This window comes from Pinus tabuliformis, chromosome 5_1 (genome assembly GCF_031772625.1).
Source record: "Pinus tabuliformis cultivar Carrire ecotype Pingquan chromosome 5_1, CPIR1, whole genome shotgun sequence".
NCBI classification, from domain to species: Eukaryota; Viridiplantae; Streptophyta; class Pinopsida; order Pinales; family Pinaceae; genus Pinus; species Pinus tabuliformis.
In genome coordinates, this window is record NC_142305.1 from 918,155,753 (window position 1) to 918,176,932 (window position 21,180).

Sequence of the window (21,180 nt, forward strand, 5' to 3'; positions counted from 1 at the left end):
ATCAATAATAGCCTCTGGCTGCAACACCAAATGCCCCTCATCATCTATGGGTGGTAGCTCATCTGTCACTGTCACCTACTGCCTCAATGCCTTCTTCAGGCATGATACATGAAAAACGTTATGAATCTTGCTGCCTTGGGGCAGCTCCAACTCATAAGCAACCTGTCCAATCTTGCGTATCAGCCTGTATGGTCCATAAAAGCGGGGCTTGAGCTTCTCAGCCCCCTTCTGCTTCAGTGACGACTGTTGGTATGGCTGTAATCGTAGGTAGACCAAGTCCCCTACCTCAAACTGTCTCTCCACCCGACCCCTGTCAGCATATAGCTTTTGTTGGTTCTGCGCTGTAGCCATATTGTCCTTGAGAGCTCGGAGAATATCCTGACTCTCTTGGATCCAAATCTTGGCTCTCGGAGCCTTGCTATCACCAAACATCACGTCAGCAAAAGACAAAGGATGATATCCATACAAAGCATAGAATGGTGACATACCAATGGACATGTGATGTGTAGTGTTGTAGCAGTACTCCCCCAGATGCAGCCATGCTCGCTGCTGCCCACTGACATAGTTACGCAAGTAGCCCTCCAGCCACTTGTTAACTATCTCTGTCTGCCCATCCGTCTATGGGTGATAACTGGTACTCGGTGTCAACTCCGTCCCCACCAACCGGAAAAGCTCTTGCCAAAACCCGCCCATGAAACGGCTGTCCCTGTCACTGATGATGGTCTTAGGAAGATCATGTAGCCTGAAGACCTCTCTGAAGAATAGCTCGGCCACCTGTGCTGCTGTGTAGTGTGCAGATATGGCAAAAAAATGTGCGTACTTTGTCAGTCGATCAACGACGACAAAGATACAATCCTTGCCCTATACCACGGGCAACCCTGTGACGAATTCCATCGAAATACACTCCCATTTCCCCTCCGGAATGGGAAGAGGCTGCAATAAACCTGCGGGATGGCTCATCTCCCCCTTATTCCTCTGGCAAACATCGCACTCCCGGATATGTTGGAGTACGTCCTCCTTGAGGCCCTTCCATGAGAACCTCTCTCTAATGGCCTTGTAGGTTTTGGTAAACCCCTGATGGCTGGCCAATGGTGAATCATGTGAAGCCCGAAGTATCTTCTTCTTGAGCTGAGATCCCTCAGTCAAGAAGATCCTGTCCCTGTAGTAGATGATCTCATCGACCACCCTGTACCTGTCATCCGCCACCTGCCCATCCAGAATCTCACATGCAAATCTGTCCTTGGAGTACTCTACTAAGAGTCGAGCCCTCCAGTCTGTGTCCAAGCTCATAAGAGACAACGTGGCTGGTCTACGTGAAAGGGTATCTGCCACCACGTTGTTCTTACCCTTGACATACTCAATGTCAAAGTCATATGCTTGGATCTTACTGATCCACTTCTGCTGCCTCTCCTATAGCTGCTTCTGCTCCAAAAATAACCTGAGGCTGTTGTGATCAGTCCTCACCCTGAACCTGTTACCCACTAAATACTGCCGGAACTTGGCCAATGCATGCATGATGGCCAACATCTCCTTGTCATATATAGAATACAACCTCTCGTGCGGAAGGAGCTTCCGGCTCTCATAGGCTATAGGGTGACCTCCCTGCATCAATATTGCGTCGATCCCCTCTCCCGACGCATCACACTCCAAAACAAATGGTTGTGTGAAATCTGGCAATGCAAGCACTGGGCAGCTGCTCATAACCTCCTTGAGCCTGTCAAAGGCTTGCTATGCTGTATCCAACCAGTTGAATGCCCCCTTCCTCGTCAGATCTGTCAAGGGTGCAGCAAGCTGTGAGAACTTTTGACGAACTTCCGGTAGTAAGTACAAATGCCAATGAATCCCCGAAGTTCTGTCACATTCCTCGGCTCCAGCCAATCTCTAATGGCCATGATCTTCTCCTCGTGGACCCTCACTCCGTCCACCCCTATGATGTGTCCCAAGTACAACATCTCCGTCAACCCAAACTCGCACTTGGAGACCTTGGCGTAGAACTGTTGCTTCTGCAAGATGCGCAACACTGTCTCAACGTGTTGGAGATGCTCCTCCCAAGTCCTGTTGTAAATGAGGATATCGTCATAGAATACCAACACAAACTTCCTCAAGTGACTGCGGAAGATGTGATTCATGCAGGACTGAAATGTAGCGGGGGCGTTGGCTAGCCCAAAGGGCATCACCAAGAACTCAAAGTGCCCATAGTGACACCTGAAGGCGGTCTTGGGAATGTCCTGCTCCCTCACGCGAATATGATGGTACCTAGATCTCAAATCAATCTTTGAGAAGAACCGTGCTCCTCTCAACTCATCCATAAACTCATCAATCCTGGGTATGGGGTACCTGTTCTTCAGTGTCTTCTTGTTCAGGGCCCTGTAGTCAATGCACATCCTCAATGTGTCGTCCTTCTTCTTCACCAACACCACGGAAGAAGCAAAAGGGCTCATGCTCGGCCAAATGTGCCCTAGAGCCAGCAACTCCTGAATGGCCTGCTCAATCTCATCCCGATAGGGCTTGGGATGCCTATAGGGGGTAGTAATCACTGTCTGTATGCCCTGCTCAAGCTCAATGGTGTGCTCAAACCCCCGGTCTGGTGGCTTTCCCGGCGGAATCTCCCCAAACACTATGGCATACCGGTCAAGGATGGACTGTATCTCTGGATGTACCGTCTGCCCTGTAGTCCCTGCCTCTGATGCACGCAGCTCCACTGCCCACTCTACGTCTCCCTTCCGGAAGACTGCCTCCATCCGATGAGCCAAAACAGTCTGAGGCGGATATGTGTGTTGTCCCCGTATCTTCTCATGCCTCCCTGTCTTCTCATCATCCCACTCCATCTCTAGGGTCTTCCAATCTGTCGTGACTTTCCCTAGAGTGATAAGCCACTGAACACCCAGTGTCATGTTGATGTCCGAAATATCGACCACGAAAAAGTGGTCAGTCAATGTATAGGTGCCCATTGTCACTGATAGCTCTGGAACATAACGAGCACACATCATGGTCTGATCTCCTGGGACCAAAACTGAAAACCCATCGAAGCTCTCTGTCTGTATACCTCTCCGCTCAACCATCTGTGCATCGATGAAGTTGTGGGTTGCCCCACTGTCAACCAAAACTGATACTCGTTGGCCACGTATTGTCCCCCATATGCACAGCGTCAAATACTTGGGAACTCCTCGCAATGTTGCAAGGGCTCCTCCGGTAGGTGCAAAAGCTACACCACCTGCTGCTGGCGGTGGAGGTGGCAAAGGACCCTGCACGGCATGACTATCTCCTGCCTCCACATCATCCTCCTCATCCTCTTCCCCGCTGCTCTCGGAGAAGACCTCAATAAAATGTGCTTTGCCAGCAGCACATCTATGTCCCGGTGCCCACGGCTCCTGACAGGTAAAGCACAACCGCTTCTTCTTCAGCTCCCTCCTGGCATCATCGTCAATCTGCACTCACCCTGGATTCCCCTTTGGAGGCGGAATCCTCACATCCTTCCCCTTCGACTGGAAAGTCTATCTCTGGGGGTAAGGTGTCCGGGTCCTGGGTAAGACATCCTGTAAATCCCGGGTCCTGCTGATAGCATCCTGGAGTGTGGCTGGTCTAGTGGATCGAACTAAACCCCGAAGTGGCTCTGCTAACCCCTCAATGTACATGTAGATCCTCCGTGCCGTGGATAGATCTAGCACCATCACTGAAACCCTCAAGAAATCTGCAATGTAGGTCTCTGGGCTCCCAGTCTGTTTCAGCCTCGTCAGCTCAACAAAGTGTTGCTCTGGATCCCTCCGGTCGAACCTCTCTATCAATCTCCTGGTGAACTCGGCATATGTCGTCACTATGGAGTGTCTGAGTGTAACCATCCCATGGAACCACCAATCCTAGGCCTCACCATCCAAATGTAATGTTGCCACCTTGATGGCCTCTGTCTCCGACATCTAGTTAAGCTGGAAGTAAATGTCCAGCTTCTCCACCCAAGACTTTCCCGAACTGTTTGATGAACCATCAAACTTAGGCAAGTGGAATCTACTAGCTACACGGTGGGTGTCACCATCATGATAATGCCGATATCCTTTGTGATGGTCGCGGGGTCTACTATCCCGCTGGAGCTGAACAAAGTCTCTGAATGAGAGAGCCTCCCTGAACTCTTGCCCATAGGCGTGGTACTCTGCGAAATAATCGCCCATATGACCGAGCTCTGCCTCCTACTGGGCTCCGGCCCCCGTGTTTGCTCCTACGAAAGTGGGCATGGTAGAGCGTGTAGGGGCATGTGAGGCCACCTGCTAAGTAATATCACGCTGCTCTGGCAAATGGTGGGATGCACCCGATCCCTCACCAACCTAGAAAACCCGTGGGCTCTCATGCTGTCTAGCCTCTACTGCCATGAATCTCTGCCCCATCACCTCAATCTGCCTCAACAGATCCTGCATTGATTTGAGGAGCATATCCGCAAATCTCTTCCCATCCTCGTCTACCATCGGATCCTTCTTCTTTGCGTCCACCACAGGCTCCTCTTGTTCTGCGTCCTCTACCCGAACACAATCTCCCTCTCCGTAAGTGTTCTCCAACCTACGCTCAATGTCTCTGTATTTCCTACCTCTGTAGCAAATGTAGGGTTTCTCCCTCGGTGTCATAGACTGCTAGCTCCACAGGCTGAGCCAGATCTATGCTCTGATACCACTGTAATATCCCTTTCCAGGAATATTCCTCAAACCCCAGCAAAACCCCAACCAGAAAAAACGCACAAGTGGTATAGTAGCCGAGAAACTCACAGAGATAAAATAACAGTAGTGCAACAAACAATAATGTATACATGAAATATAACAGATCCTCAAGAAATGCAGTGAGAAATGCTAAGCCATTTTATTATACTGAGTAATGGACAGAGTACAAGAGGTGATCAGAAGGATAGCACCTCAACTTGCACAAGGCAAGTGAAGAAATACACCCAAAATAGCAATGAAATGGCCTCTCTCTGAACTGCGTCCAAGCTGCTGGAGAACTATTGTGTTGTTGCTACTGCTAGAATCAAGTAAGGATTTGGGGCTACTCTCCTCCTCAGAAAGTGCTGAAACTCTGGAATCAACCTCTACTCAATAAACCCAGGAAAACTCAGAAAGCTTTCCTGAAATAGCTGACCCCCGAAAATGACCCCCCCTTGGGGATCTGCGCAGTCCCTCAATGCTCTGCGCTGCCACTGAAGAAACCCCTCCAAAACTCTGCCTGAAACTCTGCCAAAATCCTCCAATATGCAAGGGCTGATCCCCTGCTCAACCTCCCAGCACAAATCCCCCTGCAAAACCTCAATCCAGAACTCCTGCCAGAAAGAACTGCGTCATCCCTCTCAAGACTGCGCAGTCTTCCAAGATGCTCAATCCTCCTGCCAAAAATGTTGATGAAACTACTGCAAAAACACTGATGGAAATACCTTGCCCGAGCAGGCACTCGAAGTCCCCTGGGGCTAAGGGTGAGATCTCCGAACAGAAACACTCAATGCACTAAACAGTGCTGCAGACTAGCTAAACAGCCAGTGTGCTCTAAGTCGAAGTGACTAGCTCAAATGGGCATAATCGAATGCCAAAATGAGGAGGCTCCCCTCACCTTTATAGCGTTGGCCCTTCTCAAACCCTAAGGCCCACCTCCTCCAACGTAGCTAGCTCTTGCCACATGCTCCTGTCCATCTGCGCAGTCCCTCCAAGTGTTTGCGTGGGCCCCCTCCTCTACGTGGTTCTATGGCCCCCCTTGGCTCCCCTTTAAGTTACAACGTTGTGCTACTAGGGAGTGACTTTATTCTAAATGTGAGTTATGTCACCCTTTACTCACCTTTTTATTCATAACTAACTATAGAAGGCAAAATTGAGCAAAATCGAATATTCCAATTAGCCATGGCTAATTAGGAATATTACAAAGTTTGAACGGTGGAACCGCTTGCAGTTACGACTTAACTAGCAGCTTTGGTAGCTTGGCTTCGGCTCAGGGTTAGGGACAACTTTGAGTTTAAAGTTTGACTGTCGCAGCTCCAACAGAGGGCTCTTACCAACATGAACAGATGGCTCTTATCGTCTTACAATTCCAACAGGCACGTGGCGTCTCTTCACAATGGCTTGAGAGTCGAATGAGGCAGCCCGGTGGGTTTAGGTTTAGAGTCTATGTTTCACAGTTTCAACTTTTGATCGAGTCGTTTCAACTTTAATCCGACCCCTGCAATTAAAAATTTAATCCGACAACAACAACAAAAAATATTTGTTCCCGATGATTGGTGGATTTGATCCGTTCCCGATTTGACGCGTTTCCATTATTCGATTTTTTTCGAAAATCTATGATCTGTATCATGATTTCTGGATACGTATCACGATTTGATACGTATCTGGAAATCGTGATACAGATCCGGAATTTCAAAAATGGAACTAAAAAGCCTTAAAATGTGATGGATCCATTTCCGCTCAACAATTATATGTTTCCAAAAAGCTGAAACGGGAGTCATACATATCTAGTCTGTTTCCAAGTCGGATCGTACATATTTCTGTACCCGAAATGGTGATCGGTGTTTCAGAGGGTTAGGGACAGTGTTTCTGACAACTTAGCCAATATGTCTTCATCAAAGAATAAACATGAAAAACAACATCAAAGACTCAAGTGATTTTGTAACACTGACTCTTTTATAAAAGACTCAAGTGATTTTGTAAAGCTTATTAGGAATAAAAAGGTGGATAAAGATGATATTCTAGTAAGCTTTGATGTCGTATCTTTGTTTACAAAGATTCCTCTTGATGAAGCTGTTCTTGTTATAAAGATGGCCACCGATCCTGAAACAGCGAAGCTTGCAGAAATCTGTTTGCGGTCCACATTTTTCAGTTTTCAAGATCACTATTATGAGCAAATTTCTGGAGTCGCCATGGGTTCCCCGCTCTCACCTATTGTCGCCAACCTATACATGGAGTACTTTGAAAGAAAAGCCCTTGACTCCTTCCACTTGAAGCCAGCATGGTGGAAAAGATTTGTCGATGACACCAACCTGAATTGGACTCATGGTAAGGCAGAGCTTGAGAAGTTCTTCAATCATCTTAACTCTATATCTTCCGAAATCAAATTTACTATGGAGCTTGAGGAGAATGGTAAGATCCCCTTTCTAGACGTTCTGATCAGTAGAAAAGAGGATGGTACTTTGGGACACCAGGTCTACAGGAAGAAAACTCATACTGATAGCTATCTTCATGCTGACTCTTACCATCATCCCTCCCAAAAATCCGGCGTCTTAAACACCCTAGCTGTGAGGGCTTTTAGGATTTCTGACCCTGATCACATAAAGGATGAGATTGAACACTTAACCTCTGTCTTCAAAAACATTGGATACAAGGAATGGAGTATCAAAAGAGCTATAAGAAGGGCTCAGGATAGGGCCCTCTCTGAGCGTACCCCTGGAGACAAGCAAGAAAATCAAGGGAGAGTTTACCTTCCATTCATCCAAGGGATTACAGATAAGATTGCAAAAATTTTAAGGAAGAAAAACATAGACACTCAATTTACAACATGTGGAACGATAAGGCAAATGATGAGGTCGGTTAAGGATAACATTGATCGACAACAACTCAAGGGAGTGTACAAGATCGATTGCTCATGTGGCAAGAGTTATATTGGGGAAACGGGTCGGTCTCTGAAAATAAGACTTAAAGAGCATGCCGCCGACATAAAGAATGAAAGATCTCGTACATCAGCCCTTGCAGAGCACTCGTCCAAAACCAAACATCATGTGTGTTTGGAAGACGCCAAGGTAATTGCAAGAGAAGACAACTATCATAGAAGAAAAATCAGAGAGGCCATTGAAATTATGAAATTTCCTCAGAACCTCAATAGGGACAATGGGAGTGAAATCAGTGGAAATTGGCTTCCTCTCATCAAGCAAATAAGCCCCTCCGGAGCATAAGGGGTCTTTAATAAATTAAAACAGATAAATTTAATTTAATTAATTCTAAAATAAAATAAAATTAAACATATATTCTCAAATTATAAATAATAACCAAAAATAACTTTGATTATGATAGTAAAACTCTAATAAATATTAATCAAAATAAGGAATTTTAGAATTATATGAAAATAAAAAATAAATTTTTTTAGAATTATATGACATTAAAGAAATCTGAATTATTGTTTTTAAATAAATTCAATAAGGATTAATTAATCAAAATAAATAAAATAAAATAAATTAATTTAATTTAATCAATTAATCATAGGAATTGAAATTATAAATTAATATAATAAAATAAAAATTAGAACTTTAGTATTATAAATTAATTTCTTTATCAATTTAATTGTTTTTAATTAATTAAAATCAAAAAAAAAAAAAAAATCAAATTAAATTGAATTAACAATTAATTTATAAATAAAAAATATAAATAATTAGAAATTAATAAATGGATTAATTAGATAAATTAATTAATTAATTAATTAATCAATTAATTAATTAATTAATTAACTGATAATTGATTAATTAAAGGAAGGCAAATATAATTTATGAATTAATTAAGTAATTTATTAGTCAATTTTTAAAATCAAATTAAATTGAATTAATTTATAAATAAAAATATATAAATAATTAGAAATTAATAAATCGATTAATTAGATTAATTAGATTAATTAATTAATCAATTAATCAATTAATTAATTAATTAATTGATGATTGATTAATTAAAGGTGGGCAGAAATAAGTTATAAATTAATTTAAATTAAGTAATTAATGAAGTAAAAATAAAAATAAAAAGAATTAATTAGTTAATAAATGAAGTTCAAAATTAATAAAATAAAATAAATTAACTTATTTGTTCATGATTAAATAATTAAACCTAAACTAATAATGAATAATTAAATGATTAATTAAAGTTTTTATAAAACTTTTATAAATAAGTAAAATTATTATACGAAAAAAAAAAATTAATAATAATAATAAATAATATAATATAATAAATAAAAATAAAGAATCGTGTGTCGGCCTTTATAAAATTAGGGTTCTTGTTTATTTATATCCAGGTCGCAAGGTTCTCTTCTCTCAATAATCTTTCACTCATATTCTATCTGATTTGTCCTGATGATGGACCCCCTTTGGGGTTTGAAACATTGGCAGAATGAAGTAGAAACTGTGGATAATCCGGATCTTGACACTACAAACATCAAATAAACCAACATGTGTGAGTAAAAGTGCCTCCAAGGGTCACGCCATCTCCAAATAGGGCTAAAAGCAACCCAAAGGTCATGTCTCATCATGGAAAGGTGTATCTCCTTATCAAGGGGGCTTGTCCTAGGCTCTAGCGCAAAAGTCAATTCCAATCATCCAAAAGGTGCCCTCGCAAGCCCCAATGTCACCTCCTTGAACCCACATCATCATAAAGGATACCACATCACCCTCTAAAGGCAATGTCCTACCTCCCATGGGTAGTGTTCAAGGTGTTATAGGTGTGAAAGTGTCTCTCAAAGCAAGCCAAGTCATCATCAGATCAACATCCCTCATCCAATATACAAGGTCCAAGGTGTAGTGGAAGACCCTCCAAAGGGTGTATCATCACTATCCAAGAGGCATGAGTGAAGCGCCATCAACTTTCTCCAAAGAACCATGACCATGTTCTAATCATCATCAAGGATAGGCTCAAAGAGTAAAGTAAAATCAACTAGCATGATCACAAAAGTCATTGAAGCAAAAAGTGAACCATATTTAATATCAAAGCTATGAAAGCATATCATACATGGTATCTTCTTCAAATTTCACATTAGCCTAAGACATCATGCCAGTTGCCAAATTTAGGTATGGGAGGATCATCAAATGTCCTTATTAGGGGCTTCCAAACCTAGGGGGAGGAAAAATTCCTAGACCAACTCTTCAATCAATAGATGTAAGTGATAAGTGATATTGTATGGGGTGTACTTCACGAGAGATATCATAGTCTTATACTAGGTTATGCAAGACCTTCATCCACAAGCACCTTCGTGAAGGGAGTGTTTGCATCTACTTGAGTTACTCTTTCCTCCACACTAATTTTTCCACCCTTTATTTAGCCTTTTTCTTTGTTTGATTTGGCTTTCTTAGCAAGATTTCATACATTTTATTTCAGATCCCTTTTAGGATGAGGTGGTTCATTGTTCATTGGGGTTGGGATGATCTCATAAGTCTCTTTTTACTTAAATAGGTGTGATAAACATGGGATTAGGGTATGAGAAAATTCACTGATTGCAATTACTGGAAATTTATCCCCTAACTGTTTAGCAATTTTTTTGTTATTATGGCAAATATCCATAAACTCACAATTGCAATCTTCACCAAAAATAAAATATGTTGCGGAAAATAAACTGGAAGCTGAGAAATAGATGCACACATAAAAATCGACACAATAATTTTTGGACTGAAAAGTCCCCGGAAAAACCCCGAAGGGAAAACCGGTGCAACAAATGAGGGTTAATTTTATTATTATGTAGCAAAAATTTGAGTACAATATTTGAATGCCCAATTAGCAATCCTCCGGCAAATAATCTGGCCAAAATAATTTGGAAAAAATCCTCCCTCTACAAAATAATTTGGCCTCCCTCTGGCCTGCTCGCTCTGCCTCCTACCTGCTCACACTGTTGGCCTACACAAGTCTAGACGTCCCTTGAATCATCCTCAAACTGGGTCGTCTAGCCTCCTCCTGTCTCTGGAAAAATTTGCACTGCCTTACGGATGATCTTTCCAGCCTCTAGCAATGTTACCCGCCATTTTGTGGGTGATATCCCTAGGAGAAATGTTTTCTCCAAGATGGCCCTCAGCGGACAGCCAACAGCTCCTTACAGCCACCAACTAGCTCATTATGCTATTTCTCCGCCACCTGAGCCAGCCATGTTTGAAGGTGGGCCTCCCGAACCTAAAGGTATGCCTTGTCATTTGGTAATTAAGTATTGTAGTTTTCTTATCATGGACACTTCTGGGCATGGATTAATGGGGATATTTGGCGGAAAGAATGGGTCAAGTTTGTGCCCTTGTCTGTGAAAATTCAGTGACCCCGAATCCTACTGCAGCAACTAATAATATTTCTTCTATTTGTTAAATTAACTGAACAAATTATTTGCAATTTTCTACGATAAATATCAAAAAATATACACTGCAACCTTCATAAAATAGATATTGCGAAAGAAATAGAAACACTGGAAGAATAGATGCACACACACAATAATACACCATTATTTTTGGACCAATATCCCCGGAAAAACCCAACTTGGGAAAACCGGTGCAGCAGCTGAGGGTTTTATTATTATGCAATAATAAATCTGAGTACAAATCTATGGAAGCTCAAATCTAGCTTTCCATATAGAGAAAATGACTGCCAAAAATCTAGTGAGAAAAAACTCACTTCCAACGGTGATCTGACACTGGCCTTGGCTCAAGATGAGTTGCTCCTTGTTGCCTTTGCGTCACCCTATGCAAATCTGCGTCACCCAGCTTGGAACAATGTCTCTCTTGTTAACTGATCAGCTATTACTCTGGAAACTCGATCTTCCTGGCTTCCGAGCTCCCACTCCAACTTCTGGCACTGAATTTTGACTTCTCCTCAGCAAAATACGGATCTCCCTCTGAAGCTCTGCGCTGCCTCTCTGCACTACGTCAGCCTCTCTGTGGAATTCTCTCTCTCTGCTATGCACTCACCAGACTGGAAAAACTTCCTTCCGGCCTTACTATCCCTGCCCCTCTCTCACTGCTTCGACTTTACTGAATCACCTCTGGCAACTCACAGTTGCTACTCTAGAAATCGATTTCCCAGCAAAATCGAATTTCTGGTGGCTCCAAGTGTGTTCTCCAACCCCCATCAAATTTATTCTTATAATCTCTCATTGAGGCTTCAACGGCCAAGATTAAAACATAATCGATGGCTAAGATTAACTAGAACTCGATCCATGTCTTCTTCTAGAAAATTTCACCATGACTTAATTAATACTCTTTAATTAATCAGTTTTCCTAAGTTTAGACTTAGGCATCATTAAAAAAAAAGATTAATTATTTTAATTAAGTCATCTCTAGGTGGAATTTCCATAAATGATTTTTGGGTTTTGGAGAATACATGTATTCTAGCATCTCCACCAAATTTTGTGGATAGAACACATCCGATGCTACAAAAATCAACACTCCCTCTTAGCAAGGAATGTGTTCTAACGTTGTAACCCACAAAAGCAACACCTTGTCTTTGTACCACCTCTTGTTATGCTATTGATGTCTGGTTGTTGTTGCCCACCAACTACTACGCAACTCTGATAAACGTTGCATCAGTGCTGCAGTTGAACTGCTACCAACACTGCATCTGCACTGCAACTCCCTCTCCATCTAATGTTGTTGCAACTGCAGTAACTACTACGGAAAAGCATCCAAAATACTGAACCAATTGTGGTCAATATGATGCATCTGTCACCTGAGTCCTGACTGCTAATAGACTCTCCACTGTCACTGAAGCCTCTACGCTGCTGCTGACTCTGCTCTGTGCCAACTGCACTGCTGCCGATTCTAATCTGTGCCAACTGCACTGTTGCATTGCACTACTCAGCATCTGACCTGCTACTAGCTACTACATCTGTCACTCTGGCACCTGACTGCACCAAATTTCCACTGATCCATCTTACTACTACATGTTATGGGCTCTTGTAGCAAGGTATTGATTCATGAGGTGGACCTCCTCAAGAATCCTACATACCCTGTAGCTCTCTGGGCTACAAAACCAAATCACCCCACCTCACTCCTGGAGGTATCTCAGTGATCATGGAAAACTCTTCCTCCAATCTGGAGGACAACCTATCAATCTCCGCGAATGCAGCCTATTGATCCTGCTTCTCCTCCTTGTCCTTCTTTCTGAGAGGACATTGAGTGTTGTAGTGGCCAAGCTCACCACATCTGAAGCATTTCACTTTGGAAATGTCCTTCTTCCTCATGTGTTGCTCCTACTGCCTCTTTGATGCGACAACCACATCTTCCTCTTCCTTTACTTGCTTCGTCCCACTATTGTTGCTGCTACCAGTGATGGTGGTCTTCACCAAGTCTCGCCTCATCTCCTCCTACTGTAGATCAGCCCACATACGATCCCAATCTGGCAACTTTTCTCTGCCCAGAATACTCTGGACGAAGACTTGCCACTCTTCGGAAACACTATTTAGAGCAAATCGCACCAACTTTGTAGGTTGAGGCGCTGACCCTACTGCAAACAGTTGATCTCAGATATCCTGAAGCCTAGTAAAGAATGGGTCTATACGCTCCCCTTTCTGCATCCTCGTGCATCTCAACTTCTCCTCAAGATACATCTTCCACTGCTCGGAACATCCCTCATATAGCGTAGCAAGTGCCTCCCACATCTGTCAAGCAGTGTCTATGCCAGCTATGTGAGACACCACGCAATCTTGAACTCCATCGAGAATCAACCTCTTTGCCTTCGCCATCTCCTTCTTATAGGCCTTAAGCGGATCTGCATCTGCGGGTACAGCTACCACTCCATTGATATAAGCTTTTAGATCATACTCATCCAAAAGATAGGAAATTCTTGCCTTGCAAATCATGTAGCTAGAGGCTCCGTCCAACCGATCCTGATCTCTCAGCCCTGTTGATGCCATCTCTGATAAAATGTCGAATTCCTCCTTTTCTCGTCTGAGCAACTGCTGACTAGCTCTACGCACTCCCTGCTGAAGTGGGCAAATCTGCTCACGACTACTGCTACTCTGCTAGGAAAATTCAAACTTTTGGGCTAGAAGTCTCCCGAGGAAAGAATTCCCTCAGTGTGTGTTCTTCCTTCCTCCTAACGCTATTTTGCAATAGCAAACTGTTGCAAAATAACTGCGTCCGAGCTCAAGATCTACTCTGCAAGGAAAACTATTGCATCTCCCTCAGCCTCTGATAACCTCTGATTTGGAAAATCTATTCTCTGTCGACTCTCTCAGAGAAATACATCTTCCTCAGAAACTAACCCTCCTGGCCCAAGGACTATGCTACCCCTTGAGGGTTTCGAACTGCTGCCTACGCAGAAATTCGAACCTCCTTCTCCTCTGCCACTACTGAGCTCTTCAGCTTATATTTGTGCTCTGATACCATGTAAAAATTCAGTGACCCCGAACCCTATTGCGGCAACTGATAATATTTCTTCTATTTGTTAAATTAACTGAACAAATTATTTGCAGTTTTCTACGACAAGTATCGAAACATATAAACTTCAGAAAATAAATATTGCGGAAGAAATAAAAACACTGGAAGAATAGATGCACACACACAATAATACACCGTTATTTTTGGACCAATGTCCCCGGAAAAACCCAACTTGGGAAAACCAGTGCAGCAACTGAGGGTTTTATTATTATGTAGTAGTAAATCTAAGTACAAATCTATGGAAGCTCAAATCTAGCTTTCCATACAAAGAAAATGACTAACAGAAGTCTAGTGAGAAAAATCTCACTTCCACCGGTGATTCAACACTGACCTTGGCTCAAGATGAGTTGCTCCTTGCTGCCTCTGCGTCACCCTATGCAGATCAGCATCACCCAGCTCGGACCAGTGTCTCTCTTGTTGACTGATTAGTTGTTACTCTGAAAACTCGATCTTCCTGGCCTCCAGGCTCCCACTCCGGCGTCTAGCACTGAATTTCGACTTCTCCTCAACAAAATACAAGATCTCCTTTTGAAGCTTTGCACTGCCGCTCTGCACTGCGTCAGTCTCTCCATGGAATTCTCTGTCTCTCTACTATGCACTCACCGGACTGGAAAAACTTCCTTCCAGCCTTACTATCCCTGCCCCTCTCTCACTACTTCGACTTTACTGAATCACCCCCAACAACTCATAGTTGCTACTCTGGAAATCGATTTCCCAGCAAAATCGAACTTCTGGTGGCTCCAAGTGTGTTCTCCAACCCCCACCGAATTTCTTCTTATAATCTCTCGTTGAGGCTTCAACAGCCAAGATTAAAACATAAGCGATGGTTAACATTAACTAGAACTTGATCCATGTCTTCTTCTAGAAGATTTCACCATGACTTAATTAATACCCTTTAATTAATCAATTTTCCTAAGTTTAGACTTAGGCACCATTAAAAAAATAATTATTTTAATTAAGTAGTCTTTAGGTGGAATTTCCATAAACAATTTATGGGTTTTGGAGAATACATGTATTCTAGCCTCTCCACCACTCCACCAAATTTCGTGGCTAGAACACATCCGATGCTACAAAATCAACATTGTAAGTTGTAACCTTGCATTCTAGTCCCATGGGATCTCTTTTACTGACCATTTGGCTCTAGGGATCGTATTTCATAGGAAACCCCAATTTTGGTTACGTGGTCCCGCTTCCTTATCCGCTTATATTCCCCTCTTTCCACTCATTATTAACCCATTCATCATATCTCCCACTTGGGTCTGTATTCCTCCACTGGGTCCACATAGGGTTAGCTTGTCCCTTCCCCTTTCCCACACCTTAGGTCATGCCCTCAAATGAAGCCCGGAGGTTTATGCAGCTAAAAAGAAAGATAAAAGCATATTTTGCCACACTCAACAGGAAAATGTACCACAAAATGCAAAAGATGGCCTAGAGAAACACATTTAGCACGTGGGCAAAAGCCAATACATGAGCTCTACCCCACTGGGTCCACATAGGGTTAGCTTGCCCCTTCCCCTTGCCCACACCTTAGGTCATGCCCTGGAATGAAGCCCGGAGGCTGATGCAGCTAAAAAGAAAGATAAAAGCACATTTTGCCGCACTCAACAGGAAAATGTACCACAAAATGCAAAATATGGCCTAGACAAACACATTTAGCACTTGGGCAAAAGCCAATACATGAGCTCTACCCCATCATCTTGGTCATTACCCTGGTTCCTATAGGTTCTATGAGCCTCCTTCATCATATAGGAACCCATGATTATCCCAACCCCTAGTGGGCAATGAACCGCCCTACCTTAAAAGGGGGTATTCACTGTTATATCTTATACATTATTCTCTTACCCCTTGAGCCTCAAGCACTTAATCAAAGAAAATCATAAAAAGGCAAAAGGAATATAAAGAAGGGTGAAAAAATCAAGGTCGGGGCACCTCATGTACCACGATTGCTCCCTCCTATACAATATAAACCCAAGTATGGGCTTCCCTCTTATTAACTACCCTTGCACCCCAACATGTGACCTAAGGCTACCCTTTCTCATCCCCTACTTCATTCACCTATCTATCACATGCCACCACCTTTTGAAGGATGTACCTTGAATATATTATTCCCTTTAAAAGTAGAAACCACCTAATAGGATTCTTGGTTAACCCCATTTGGAGTTTAAGAGACATTAGCACATCCCGAAGCCCATTATGGAAGGGCAGGCCATTATGAAGTCCCCACCTGTGGTCCATGATTGGTAAGCTCATTTACTCGATTTCTCTAATGATTTGTTGTACTGGAAGGCTAGGGGACGCATTGGATCTTATGCAAGATTGCAGATGGTCTCCATCTTGGGTTTGGTCTCCCTATATGGGGTCCTAATCCTCCAGAGGGCTACATTGGCACATGTAGGGTGTGCGTTGAGAGCCATGGGCCTCCACAGCAGCAGACAACACTCCATGGATCCCCACAGCCATTCAGAGATTGCTCGTGGTTCACTTATTGGACGAGGAAGATGCACCTGATCCATCATGCCCAGTTGGCCCCAGATTTGCACCATACACTTGGCAGATGATCCAGGACTTGCACGATGATGTGGCATCACCTACACCATCATCCTAGCCCTTGCAGACAATCTACAGGCATCTTCAATTTGTTTGGAGACCCATGAGGACACTTGTGTGCCCCCACATGTCATTTGGAGCACCACAGGTTATTACAAGGGGCCAACCCCTTGTCCACTACTTTTGAGGGTCCTACTCTTCATTATGGCACCCATGGACCTCATTAGGCCTCTTAGAGGGCCCTACGACATGCATAGATTATTATTTGACCTCTTGAGAGGCTTATTCTTTCATTTGTGAGCTAGTTTGGTGGGCTTGTCACCAAAATTTGGATTATTAGAACATTATTTTATTTTTGGGGCTTATGTAGGCCAAGGAGGTTAATTCGAACTCCTCATTAGTGTATAAATACAAGTGAGATGAGTTCATTATCTCATCATCACTTTGGATTGGATCTTTTCTCTCTTGAGAATTTCGCACTTTTTCTAGAAGATGAATTAGAGCTTTATGGATGAATTTTGATGTGTGGATATTGGTCTATCTTATCTTGGAGCTTCTCTCTTGTCAATTGTGGATGGTTGGATATATTTTGTTACATGTAAGTACATGCTTTTAATGTTATTCTTGTTTTACTTTGTCATATACATTGGACTGGGATTTTCGCTATTTTTAGGGCTAATTGTTGCATGCATTTACTGCTTTAAATTGTGGAATTTTGTCTCTATTATAGCATCTCTCAATGTATGGGCCATGTAATGTGAATGAAATCTCCTAGGGGTAATTCCATTAACGAATTGACCTTGATAAGCCATCTCCTTTGCACATCGAAGTATAAAAGCTGCAAGATTGCTTCTCTTTGACCTAAAAGGCTAGCGAAGTAGTCTTGAGGCCTCCTTGACCAAGAACCAAAGGTCCTCACTCATATTCATCATAGACTCCATTCTCCCAAGACTAAGGCACTGATCTACCAAGAGGTGGTCACCTAAAATCATACCTTTTTCACCTTCTCCCAGGTCTAGCCAAATTGGGTCACCTAGGGCATCATTTTCCTGGCAAACTATCCCTCCAAAAAGTTCGATCTCCTAGCCTCTCCTACGTTGGTGTCTCCTCAAGGCCTCCTCCAAATTTGAGGCCATTCCGACAGTGGAGTTGTGAGAAAATCCAAGCCCTAGCTCCGAGATCAAACTTTTCCCTAACATCCCCAAGGCTAGTACCTCATAGGATCAATTCAACACCTTTAAGTGAAAATTCTTTCTTTGATCCTTTCCCCACCTTGTCTAGGGTAAGAACATCATTGGTTTCCATACTCTTTCCTCCTACCCTAGACTGGGTCCACTTGGTCGTGTGTAGTCACGTCCCTTTGAAAAGTCAATCCTTCAAGAACCATCTGGGATACCAATTTCAATAAGGATTTTTGGGATTGGGAAACTCATTCACAAGTCATATTCCATAAACCTAACCCTCAAATCCTCCCTTCCTTTCCCTAGAAGCATTGTACCTTGCTTAGAAAGCTAGCAAGCTCCATCCTTCAAACGCTTTTGGGAAGAGGATTATTTGGGTCACTCATTTCCATTCATTGATTTATCCTTCATTGGTGAATCCATAACATACCAGGTCTCCTCCCATCGGAGAAAGTCTGTAAATAGAAGGGAGCCTTAGTTGAGGTAACAGTGGGCTAAGTCTCCATTTGTTGCCCTTGGCCTAGCATTTGGCCTAGTTTGAGCGGTGACAGGCAACTAATACGAACCCTTCCTGGAAATTCACTCAACTAGATTAGCTAACTCGCACAACCTAGACGGTTTTCTCTACAGAATATTTCGTCCTCCCTTTTCTTGCCTCTCTGACAGTAGAAAACTATTGGGAAACTCCTCTATAATTCTCTTTGTTGCTCCCTCTCTCCGATGCTCTCCCTCTGGCTCAAACTCTTCTTCCTTGTTAAATCACTGCAACTGGATAGCTCGACCTGCCAAGAAAATATGCTTCCCTCTTGTGTCTCTCTCCATCCCATCAACAACTAAGATCATCTTAGCCTCGATTTGGTAAGTATCTAGAGCATTCTCGATCATCCTTAATTAATTCCAATTAATTAATCAATTTTCCTAAGTTAGTCTTAGATATTTTTTAATTATTGAACAATTAATTTAATTAAGGCATTTCGCAAGCTTATCTCGCAAAATCTTTTCTAGGTTTTGGAGATCTCATGTTCCTTAGTCTCTTAGACACAAATCAAGACTAGAACGCCTATCTAATGCTACCAAAATCTAACAAGGTGATGGCCTCACATGAGGGGGTAGAGCTCAAGTTAAATTGGATTTTAAAATTCATCCATTGCCATTATTTTGCATTTTAACATTTCAACATATGTTTTTATCTTTCTTTATTTTTGTAGTTGCTATTGAAAAATGCAGCAAGAAATTCTCAATTTGATTTTGCCTTGATTAAATTGAGAAAATTTGAATTTCCATCAGCAGACAACTTGGATGCAGCTAACTTGTGTGACATGGCTTGTGTCACCCATTTTACTCAGTAAATTTGAGTTGGAGGAGTTAGAGTTCAGTTAAGTATGTGTGATTGCTAATTTGTAGCAATCAAGGTCAGTTATCTCAAGTTGTTTTCAGTTAAACTAGTTCCAACTTTTGGAGGAACTAGTGGAAGGTCAATTGTGCAATGGAACTTCAGTCAAACCCAGTGATCATCCAGTTAACTGATCAATTGACCTAAAATAGCTAGTGCATGCAAAAAATTCGAGTTCCCCAGCTGTGGTGGATATTCCAATGCAGTGTAACGTCAGTTGTAAACTAGTCTTGAGTGTACAGGTATTGCATGCAGTCAAATGATCAACCTTGGGAATTGCGCAATCCATTTTGGAGAAATTCCTAGATAATAGGGGCCTAATTTCTCAAGGAATTGCGCAAGGAAATAGGAGCTCAAGCAAAGGCAAAAATTGACTAAGTCTGGGTCAGATCTTCTCAGTGAGCAGAGAGATAGGTTATGCACTTGCAGGTTGTGCTCAATTGAGCAAAGCAATTGTAATACATCTCTATTCATCAAATTTACGTAAGCGGGCATTGGGGTTTTTAGCAGTTTTCTTTCCCCAAGAAAAAATACTATTTGCATGTGTGTGATTTCTTATTGCATGTCTGAGATTTTTATTCTAAATTGTGAATTAATGTCCGCAGAGCAGTAGAGTAGGTTTGTGTCTTGTGATTTTGATTAAAACTTCATAAGCAGTTGCAAATCTACATCGTAATTTCTACAGTTGCATCAACCTCTGGGAAATTTCGAAGCCCTCTTCTCATAAGATGAGGCAAATAGGGAACCAATACAAGCAACTAAAAACAACCAAACAAAATAAAGGGTGACGAATCAAGGAAATATGACAAGTCTTAAGTATGAAGGGATATGGACAAAATACCTTTATTCAAGTCTCCTATTTGTGCCCCTCCTAAACAATGAAAGAAAAACACCAAGTGGTACACTTGACTAGGAAGAAAGGATGACCCCCAAGGTGAAATAAGGCAATAAGTACAACTTCCAAACATCATGACCCATTATCTGATTTCAATCTATGATCCTTATTAAGATGCCTTAAAACATTAAATAAGCACTTCCTAACAAATAATGGGTAATGTACCTCATGGATATTGACCTACCTTCATCTGTTGAGCCATCTAATCAAGTGGATGAACTAACCAATGTGTACATGAGAGGCATCTACGAAGCTGTTATTTGAGGATCAGATGGGGCTACTAGTTGGAAATCTACATCCTAGGAGAAAAAAAATCTCCTAGGATTACCCGTGTATATACATGGATAATAGGACACAACAGAATAGAATAGATTAAATGCATGATGGAATAGTCAAAATTAATGAAATCTAAGATTAAGTGCCCTTCTTACCTTGAATAGGTGAAACTTGCTTAAAATAGAAGTAACTCATGCTTTTCCTCCAAAAAACTCCTCAAGAAGGGTGCTCTACTCCTAGAATAGATAAAACTTACTCGAGGCACAAGAATCCTCTTTCTTTCCTAGAATAAAGCTTGCATGGGGTACAAATCAAGCTTGCTTAATGTGTAAGCCAAAGATAGAATAGATGACACATGGCACTTGCTTGAAGTTCAAGCAACTTCCAAAACACTCCTAAAGTGCACCCTTCCTAAAACATCCCACTTGCTTAAAGTGAAAACAACCTCCAACCACCAAGAATCTTCTTATATGGGGCACACTCTTCCTAGCTCACAATAGCCGACAACTAGACCATAATTTAAGCACACTCCATTAGGCTAAAATATACATATGAGACCTAGAGAGCACATTCCAAAAATAGAAGAGAACACTCATCTCCACTACTAAAAATACAATAGAACCAAAATTACAAAGTGCTCAAGATCTTTTGAAACCTGAAAACCATCTCCACTATTAGCGCACTCATCTCCACTGCTAAAAACACTGGAACAAAAAACAACAAAGTGCTTAAAAAATTTTAAAAATTGAAAGCCATCCCCACTATTAGAAAAGAAATCCAA

General features: G+C 42.1%; 1 protein-coding gene across 2 annotated transcripts in view; it reads right to left on the minus strand.

Annotated features, from left to right (window-relative positions):
- LOC149167792 (N2,N2-dimethylguanosine tRNA methyltransferase) overlaps positions 1-21,180 on the minus strand; it is a 134,035-nt gene that overhangs the window by 86,013 nt on the left and 26,842 nt on the right. The window lies entirely within an intron of this gene.